Source organism: Dermacentor andersoni, chromosome 8, assembly GCF_023375885.2.
Source record: "Dermacentor andersoni chromosome 8, qqDerAnde1_hic_scaffold, whole genome shotgun sequence".
NCBI lineage: Eukaryota > Metazoa > Arthropoda > Arachnida > Ixodida > Ixodidae > Dermacentor > Dermacentor andersoni.
Window position 1 is genome coordinate 134,667,139 of NC_092821.1, and position 10,911 is coordinate 134,678,049.

Below are 10,911 nucleotides of genomic sequence, written 5' to 3' on the forward strand. Positions count from 1 at the left end.
GTCTTAGACAGTGAGCTACCATGGCAGGTCATTGCAGAGAAAAATAATACCGAAGGGTAAAGGACACGAGTAAATATTTACATATATTCACAAAAGAAACATCAAAACGACGATTTCTTTGCCTCTTACGCCATGTTTTTGGTACCGACCTGCTCCTTGAGGTCTTACGGGATTGGCTGGTCTGGACCATAGTGCAAACCAGCACACAATGTAGTGCAAAGCTAGGCATTGAGTGCTGGCAGCATAACAGCTGTACAGGGGCTCCAATAGGAAATCGCACGACTGCTCAATCTCCAACGGAGACGTCTAAGAGTTAGCGTGGGTGCGGGCTATGCGCTTTCGTTCCAGAAATCGAGCTCGCCGAATCGCTCGTTGGTGTTCGTGCGTGGCAATTCAGTGTAAAGCACGTTTTATAGACTTGTAGTGTAGACTACTATGCTCCTCTCCGAAGCTCGAGCTCTCGCCCGCTATCTAACATAACACTGGTGCACAGCAGTGCGCCGAGAGAGCCACAGCCACCGGTGCTCCCGTAAACGCCACCTGATAAACAGGACGCGCGGGCAAACGGCCTCGCAGAAATCGACTCACGAAGAAAAAACAAAGCGATGTGTGATCGCCTACCGGCAAAACCACGGCGATACTTTGGGAGCAATCGGAGAATTCCGCCACCAGTGGTGCATCTGTTGGTGTTGCAGGGAACGGAGCTTCACTGCATCAACGCAATCTCTCCCCTCTCTGGTGGAATCACCGTCTGGTGCGGTTCCCAGGTCCGCGCTGCAGTCGGCGCTGACGACGCGAATGTGAAGAAAGAGATGGGAAAAGCTAATGCTTTAAAGAGACCAACAACTGGCCAGAATGTGTTGTGAGACGTTGATGGAAATGAAATGACCATGATTAATAGCGATATAATTCAGCACGCAGTACGCCATTTAAGTAGGGAGTGTAACTTTAAATCGGCAAAGAAAGTCGCAAAAACCTGTAAGTGGCGACGCCTGGCGGTAAAATCTTGGTAGTTTGGATGTAGTCTATGAGATTACTGTAGGTAAGTCTACTGTTATTAAGTACAAGATAATTATTGCTTAATATTGCAGTTGTTGCATTACTGAACACTTACGCCTTATTCTGTGCTTTGGCGAAGAAAAGCACCCGCACGGTTACGGCAACACGCTGAACTGCGCATCACGTGTGTAAGCATCGTTTCGTTTTCGACCCGATTGGTTTCGTTTTGACTGGTTAAATACCAAAGCAGTTACTACCTTAACAATTAGGAAAAGATAAATCGCAGGAACATCGGCTTGGTAAACAACATAATATACTTCGAGCCATCACATGACGTCACCACAACAAAAGTGCCGGATCATTATTTTTAGTAAAGTTTCTTCTTCACATTTATGACCACACTTGTCGTCTGCCTTCCACTAATGCCGGCGTATAATTGCTATCGCACTCACCTATAAATGCTTTCACCATTTTTGCAGTGAACGATTAGATCCGCAATGCAGAATGAAAAATAATCTTAAGAAACGTTCCCCGGCGTTTTCCGTGTTACCCCTTGGCGATTAGACAATCTGACTGGTAAGCTTTCTATTGTATCAAAACAAAAACACGTACCATAAAAATTGGTTGCAGTCCCTTTAAAACCCGCTTTCCTCGTCAGGCCTTCGCCATCATTATTTTGTCGTCCTTCACTCCAATCGTTATGATTTCTTCGCAACCATGCTGGAGTGATCACTCCATCATCGTCATTGCGTCTTCATCGTGCAGTCGTCGCCAAGCCAGGGTCGTGATGCATACGTCATTATTCTGCCATCATCACTACGTTGTCTTCTTTTCGTCGATTTCATTTCGACGTTGTCATTTTTTTGTTCCAATGTCGTCGTCATCATTCCGCTGTCGCGAATTTTCGGCGTCGTCAGTCATTTCCGAAGCCGCTTTTGCGGCTGTGTGGCTTTGATGTTCCTCTGCCGATTATGAGCTCGCCATTTCCATTCCCGACAGTGTGTCCGCACTTTGTTTAGGGTGAAATGTAAAAAAGAATGATCATGTTGCGTAATTTTAAAGTGCGAAAAGAACTACAGGTGGTCGAACTTATTCTAGAACACCCCCCTACGGCGTTCTTCAAAACCCCCTGCACATTTTATGGAGGGAAAGCATTTAAAATATATCTCGCATCATCGATCCTCGTCATTCCATCGTCGTCATGTCTTCGACATTACGCAGTCAAGGTAATGTGATAGCCTTTAATACAACGCTGTCACTTCATTGTTAAATGTCTTTGTCATTAGGCCACCTTCGTTATTTCCTCGTTGTCACACCACTGTCGTCGTTATGCTGCGGGGTCACTTTGTCGCCGTCAGAGAGAGAGAGAGCGCTCTTTATTAGAAAAACAGAGAATTTCGCCGGCGCGTATATAACCGCTGGCATGCTACTCTATATAGGGATGGGAAATGGGATTAAAGGATTCCAAAAAAAAGTGGGAGAAAAAAAGGAATAAAGCATTGACATTCCATTGCTGCCATGCCATGGCCGTAATACCCTCTTCACACCTCCATGTAGTAAATGTATCGTCGTCTTCGCCGTCAGGCGTGGATCTGCACATTCAAGTATTACCAGTTTGGGATGAGTGAGGCGTTTCCCGGTGAAAGGTGTCCAACAAGGGCGCGTCCTTTGTACTTGTTAATGGTCCTAAAGAAAAGCAGTCTTCCTCATAAACACGAAAAATGCTTCCCTTAAACCGATTGTCAGAACGCAAGGAATCAGCATATTTCTAACGTGGCAAAACACGAAGGAATACTAAATGTAAAAACCGAAGCAACTGTAGACATTATAAAACGTTGTGCTCTATGGAGTTAATGAATAATGAAAGGACGGACAAGGCATGTTGAAATGAGTCGTGGTTCTTTGACTTGTATCAGGGAATTTGCTGTTAAGCTTGAAATTGAAGATGCAAAGTGGTGTATCAAAGAATCCGAGCAAGCCTAAGCACTTATGAGTTGCGAATGCGAAGTCATTAACGTCCAATTGAATGCCGCTAAGCCGCACTTCGAGTTATGGACTCCTTGCGGGAAAGCGATCGGTTTGAGACGCTTGGCCAAGGTTTAACCCAGTGAGTAAGACACTCGGCTTCCGAACGTGCGGTCGTACGTTGCAAGCTCACTAACGCCAACGCTTTTCCTTTCGAATATATTCTGTTTTTATGCATGAACTGACACCGATTGCCGAGACAGAGCGCAGGCGAGTGCTCGCGCGGACAAGGAACGAGCGGATAACACAGGCTTCCGAGAGCGAGAGCGGATATGACGTGGCGTGGCATCGACGCCTTCTCCCCTTGCCCAACAACTGGACACTTACTGCAGCAGCAGGTGTTCGCCATGGCCAGCTCTGCTCTGTCGGGAAGCGCTCCTAGCGTGGCGTCGGAATCTTTTTTTTTTAGGTGCAGCCAATGTACGGTAGGCGGGCATTGTTTCCATTTCGCCCTAATCAAAATGCATCCGGCACAGACGAGATTTGATCTCGCGACGTCGTACTTAGCAGTGCGACGCCAAGGTGACTAAGCAACCAGGGCGGGCATTGAGACCGTGCACACAAAAGCAGTGTTTTCGGTTTCTTTGTTGTAACAATCCGCCGGCATGACCACAGGAAACCCTCAGGAAAGCCATTGGCCCACACATCTTTGGGGGTGGTAGTATTCATCTTTGGCCCCTTAACTTGTTATGAGGGTAAAAGCGATGACCCTTCATTGCTGGCAGGCAATGCTATAATCCAGAATACAATCTTGTGCCGCGAATAAACATCGAGCCGTGACAATGCACAATTGTTTAACACTGCTGGCATGTTTATCTCTGAGGTTTTTTCTTTCCTGGCTCCTGCTTCTGCAACAAGATTGCTCCTTCCGGAATCTCTTTTTTACAAAAGAAACGGTGATACTTAAATGAAGAAAAATAAATAAATATAGAATATATGTCAAAACATCGTCACCAGAATAAGGTGTTTTACCTGAACGAAAGAAAGAGTCAAATATTTCGACGTGTGCCATTGGGCAGGATTTCGCACAGAAGTGTCTCAGGCTGCCACAACACGGCGATTTCTTAGTCTGCTAACTATGAGAAACTTTACTGGTTCGAAAGATTTGGTTGTATTGATCGCATCTACCTTTTTAATATGTACAATGCTAGAGACAACTTTTGCAGGAAAAGCCATGTCTAAAATTTCTCATCAATGGCCTCACTACTCTCCACTGCATCGGAAAGCACATCTCCGGCGAAATCGTCAAACCCAGCCGCATCAACATTCTCCTGATAATTCTGGATTTGAATCGTTACGACGAGCGCGGAAAGCACGTGGCAAGTAAATATTTCATCCCCACTCCTGGAGAATATTATTGTATAATAAACCCATGATGCCTAAACACATTTACAGCACACGTAAAACTTAAACAAATTGCAAACGCTTACTTTGACATGGGGTGTACATTCGTTCACAAACATTATTGTTAGTTGATTGGAAATGCAAAAGTCTAGCTGCCTACATTCATTATGTGTTTCTAAAGGTGTCCACTACTGAAACTACACACCAGGAAATCGGAAACGTCACTGCAGTTAGGTATCCAAAGCACAAATAAGAACATTGAGAAATCAAACTCAGCATAGCGTAAATGTTACGTTAAGCGTTACACGGTTATTACCGTGATGATGAAGGCGTCAGTGGGAAGACAGGCAACGGAGACGACGAGCTAATAGTTGTTTTCATCTACAGCAATGAACGACGACACCGACGCCTTGAGAGCTGTTTAAGGCGGCACTAAATCTCGAAAAAGAGTTCCCGCTAATAAACCTTGCGCTGCTTTTCCTTAATGCTAAACATTTAGTGCTAAAAATTGAAATTCCTTTATTCATCAGTTGAGCCCTTCAGTAAAAGAAGCTATGTTGCTCTACATATATTGAAAGAGACCCAAATATAATAAAACAAAGACGCACGCATACTGCATATCGTTGTAATCGGCTTTCCCACGCATTATCATGTCCTTGGTCGAGAATAGCATTTAGGAACGAGCGATATTTCAGGACGCCATAAGGGTCAGTTGTCACCTTAACAAATTAATAATACATGAATACACTTGTGCAATATACACGCAAAACGGTAAAACAAACGATCAAAACAATATATACACTGAACGTTAAAAAGAAACGTTTTATTAAGAAACGTTAAAATAGTACATGATGGATATTTAGACGTAACTGTTGCGTAAAAGTTCCTGAAAGTTTGTGAAATCGGTTTGAGTAGCAATGTGTGATGGCAGGTTATTCCATGCAACAATTGTTCGGGGTACGAAGGAGTTCGCATAGTTAGTTGAGCGACAACTCATGCGTTTTATCTTGAAGATATGGTCTGTGCTTGGGAAGAAGGCTGTTGCTCGTTCGAAGATACGGTGAAGGTGCGGATGATGATAAAATTTGTGCAGCAGTGGAAGGCGGGAAACGCTGCGGCGATCAGCGAAGTCGTCAAGCTGAGCGCGAGCTTTTAGTGTTGATATGCTAGTATAGGTTGAATAATCAGAAAAAAAAGAAACGGACCGTGCGGTTTTGCAGTGATTCAATTTCTTGGGTAATATATATGTATTTGACAAGGATCCCAGATAGCTGATGCATACTCCATTTTGGGGCGTACTAATGTGATGTATGCTAGTCTGCGTACTTTAGCTGGACCATGCTTAAGGTTGCATTTGAGGAGGCCTAATGAGCGATTAGCTGTTGCCAACGTAAGGCGGATGTGATGATGCCACGTTAGATCAGACTGTAAGTGAACGCCAAGGTACTTATATGAAGTTGGAAATGCAATTATGTTATTATATATTACGTACGATGTTGGAATACGATGGTTGCGCCTAGTAAATGATAATAACCTCGTTTTAGCTGTATCAAGAGTCATCAACCATGTTGAGCCCCGTGTGTTAATAGCGTTAAGATCGGTTTGAATGATATCTTCGTCATTGTCACATGCAATTGACCGATATATTACGCAGTCATCGGTTTAAAGATTGATGTAGAAAGACACACAGATAGACAAGTCATTAATATAGATTAAGAAAAGTAAAGGCCCAAGAGCGCTGCCCTGCGGAGCACCGGGTGTTACTTTGGCAGAAGAGGATTTGCTGTTGTTAACAGATGTGTATTGAACTCTGGATGAGAGGAAACCCTTAATCTATCCAATAACGGTTAGGTGTATGTTAAGGTTCATTAGCTTCAGTACTAATCTATGGTGAGCAATATGACCGAAAGCTTTTGAGAAATGCAGGAAGATAGCATCAACTTGAAACCCTAGGTCTAGGTATGAGTAAGTCATGTAAACAGCCAGCTAACTGGGTGTCACATGATTAACCACTACGAAAGCCATGTTGGTAATCAACAATAAGATGCACTTCATTTTTCTAGATTTTGCTAAGGCGTTTGGTTCCATTTCGCATGAGGTACTTTTCGGTAAACTAAGCAAGCTTAACGCGTATACCAATGTCCTGAAGTTGATTAAATGTTTCTTTTCCGATTTTTCACAATATATGCGTTTGCTAATGGCCATAGTTTCAGAGTTGCCGCCACGGCCTGTAGTGGGGCGTACGGTTCTTTTCTGGGACCTCTGCAGTTTCTAATTTATGTCAACAACCTACATAAATAAATTTAATCTAATATCAAAGTGTTCGCTGATAATTCTGCTCTTCATCGCGCAATCAATAATACTGAAATGATCCCAATAACAATTTTTCTTCGTGCTCTGATTGGCTCGTGAGCTCAAGGTGACTAAATGCAAGAGCTGCGTTCCTCGCGTCATACAAATAACCCCTAACCAAGACGTACTCCTAAATCACCACCACCATCATCATCATCTTCTTCTTCTTCATTATCAGACTGGCTACGGCCACTGCAGGGCAAAGGCCTCTCCCATACTTCTCTAACTACCCCTGTCATGTGCTAAATGTGGCCATGTTGTCCCTGCAAACTTCTTAATGTCATCCGCCCACCTAACTTTCTGTCACCCCCTGCTACGCTTTCCTTCTCTTGGAATCCAGTCCGTAACCCTCAATTACCATCTGTCATTTTCCCTCCTAATTACATGTCCTGCTCATCCCCATTTCTTTTTCTCTATTTGAGTTAAGATGTTATTAACTCGCGTTTGTTCCCTCACCCAATGCGATCTTTTCTTGTCCCTTAACGTTAAGCCCATCAGTCTTCTTTCCATAGCTCGTTGCGTCGTCCTCAATTTAAGTAGAACCCTTTTCGTAAGCCTCCAGGCTTGTCCCCCGTAGGTGAGTACTGGTAAGACACAGTAGTTATACACTTTTCTCTTGAGGGATAATGGCAACCTGCTGTTCATGATCTGTGAATGCCTGCGAAACGCACCCCAGCCCATTCTTATTCTTCTGATTATTTCAGTCTCATGATCCGGATCCGCGGTCACCCCCTGCCCGATGTAGATGTATTTCCTTACCACTTTCAGTGCCTCGCTACCTATCGTAAACTGCTGTTCTCTTCCGAGACTGTTAAACATTACTTTAGTTTTCTGCAGATTAATTTTGATACCCACCCTTCTGCTTTGCCTCTCCAGGTCAGTGAGCATGCATTGCAATCGGTCCCCTGAGTTACTAAGCAAGGCAATATCATCAGCGAATCGCAAGTTACTAAGGTAATCTCCATTAACTCTTATCTTCCGATCCTCGTCTCTGAATACCTCCCGTAAACACGCTGTGAATAGCATTGGAGAGATCGTATCTCCCTACCTGACGCCTTTCTTTATTGTGATTTTGTTGCTTTCTTTATGGAGGACTATGGTGGCTGTGGAGCCGCTATAGATATCTTTCAGCATCTTTACATACGGCTCGTCTACACCATGATTTCTTAATACCTCCATGAGTGCTGACGTTTCGACTGAATCAAACGCTTTCTCGTAATCAATGAATGCTATATATAAGGGTTGGTTATATTCCGCACATTTCTCTATCACCTGATTGATAGTGTGAATATGGTCTATGGTTGAGTAGCCTTCACGAAATCCTTCTTGGTCCTTTGGTTGACAGAAGTCTAAGGTGTTCCTTATTCTATTTGCGATTTCCTTAGTAGATACTTTGTAGGCAATGGCCAGTAAGCTGATCGGTCCATAGCTTTTCAAATCTTTGGCGTCCCCTTTCCTATGGATTAAGATTATGTTGGTGCTCTTCCAAGATTCCAGTATGCTCGAGGTCATGAAGCACTGCGTATACAGGGTGACCAGTTTGTCTAGAACAATCTTCCCACCATCCTTAAACAAATCTGCTGTTATCTGATCCTCCCCAGCTGCCTTCTCCTTTTGCATAGCTCCCAAGGCTTTCTTTACTTCTTCCGGCGTTACTTGTAGGATGTCAAATTACTGTAGACTATTCTTTCTTCCATTATCGTCGTGGGTTCTACTGGTAATGTGTAAATCTCTATAGAACTCCTCAGCCACTTGAACTATCTCATCCATATTAGTAATGGTATTGCCGGCTTTGTCTGTTAACGCATGCATCTGATTTTTGCCTATTCCCAGTTTCTTATTCACTGCTTTTAGCTTCCTCCGTTCCTGAGAGCATGCTCAATTCTAGCCATAATATACTTCTGTCTATCTATTCTATCTATTACACTTCTAAATACTACGCCACTAATAAGTGTCCCATCAAATAAATTCCTCGATATTCGCAAACCCAAAGAGGCTTTCGTGGAATTTACATATGGAGTTGATACATAACAACGCTAATCTCGTGGTGGAGTACCTACGGCGCATTTTCTAATCTGTCACTGTCTGTCCCGGTAGGGTTATCTTTGTATAAGGCGGCGATAGGGCCGAAACTCCAATATATATTTTCTATACGGAATTCCTGGCATGCTTCGCTAACGAACATCCTTGAGTCGCCTCAAAACCGTGCCGCCCATTTCATTTTGTTCAATTATTCTGGTCATGCTGAGGCCTGATCTTTAATATTACCTCTAGTTTACCTGACGTCACTTTGGGGTACAAAAATGCCCATCTGCATTTCCTTAAATAAAATTTATTAGAGTAACCCGGATCTTTACCAACAACTTCTAATTTTTCGTATCATATTTTGTCAGGCATTGAGCATCAGTAGAATGCTGCAATCCTGACCTGCCGCTCGACTAATTCATGTGACGCGCCAGCCCAGAAGAAAACTATCCTACTGGCTCCATCGCTGCAACCACAGACATGAACAACCCTGGGAAAATGTGCCGCAATCATATCATGTAATCCCACTCTTGTCTGCAATGCTCTACCGGCCTCAAGAGTAAATATTTAAACACATAAATAAATAGACCACGCCACTGTGCAGCGATAATATATTACGTGGCTTCCTGAATTTCGAATAGATGAGGAGAGCTATACGTTGCTAAGTAGCGCAAAGGAGTTTTGACACGGCAGCCTACGACATTTTTGCGTTTCGACATTATGAGCTGTAGTAGGTAGGTGATCATACCCTCATATTTCTTTCTAATTGTATCAAATGTATAGGAACCTAACCCCTCTCGTTCAACAAGCCAATGTAATTTGAATCATTCAGTCACAACGTTTACGTGTGGAAGTGGAACTTATTTTGTCTTGTTCATCGCAGTGATTTCGATGCAGCAGTGGAGATCACTGAGCTGAGTGCATTATTTGCTAAGAGAAAGCAGAGAAAGCGCGCTTTTTGTATCATAACGCTTGGCAGGATGTTGAATGGGTGGCTCTTTATGGCTTCAAATAACTTTTCTCTCAAGTAATTAGTAAAATAACGCCTTTACTTATAACTGGTACAGGTACTTCAAATGAATACTTCACGACAGCAAATCGCCTATGAAAGCGGTATATCTGTAATTTGTTGTTTTTGTATTAATCGAAAGGGATCATTCGAGAACTAATTATTTATCCCAAAGAAAAACCATGTTTAATGTCTTGTATTATGTCTCCACCAAATTGCGTGTACATTACACTTAAGAACAATTCGTAATATTTCAATGTGATTCAGCTCCACTTCATGGGAGCAGTTCGTTTCTCTTATTCACATAAAATTCATGTTCACACGTGCTTTAGTGAACGCTCTGCGTGCTTTCTTACCACTACAATCGCCAGCTTCGAAAAGACGTCTTTAGAGGCGCAAAGTTCTTCCCCACGAGACACCGCGTGTCCTCAACGCCATTCAATGAAGGAAATTTGCGCCATGTTGTTGAATACCACAGCTATTACCCTTCTGTTTATGTCCCTTCATAACAATTTCTGACATGACTCGCATGTTGGGCGGCAATGAATCATTACCTGCCCAATGATTTTGAACCTTCGTGATATCTATAAGTAGTCTAAAGCAACGCTCTAATATTGGAATAAAGCTCCGCTCGCAGTTCACCGTTCTAATTAATTATCATGTACATTGCGAAATATTTCATTCTTGAAAGAAAAGGAGAAGATATTACGCAGCAAACTAGGTCATGTGTAGTTCGGCAACCCGTATTATCGAACATTCTTTGGTAGAAAACTTTCATACAGGGATAAAATGCTTGAAACAGATAACGTGACTTGTATTCTCGCACTTGCTTTCAAGTGTACTGACAAATGAAGGTGACTGCGAACAACGAGCTCTAATAAGACCTGAAACATTTCTCTTTCAGCTATGCCTTTGCATGAACTGAGTATTGTCATGATGGTCCTGCCTTACCTTTCTGATCCTTTTGATGCTACATGTTATTTTGCTTTTAATTCCGTCAGATTTTGCAGTTTATTTCTAGTGTTCGCGTACCTTGTCATGATGGTCCTGCCTTATCTTTCTGATCCTTTTGATGCTACATGTTATTTTGCTTTTAATTCCGTCAGATTTTGCAGTTTATTTCTAGTGTTCGCGTACCTCTATTTCGAAATATTGCG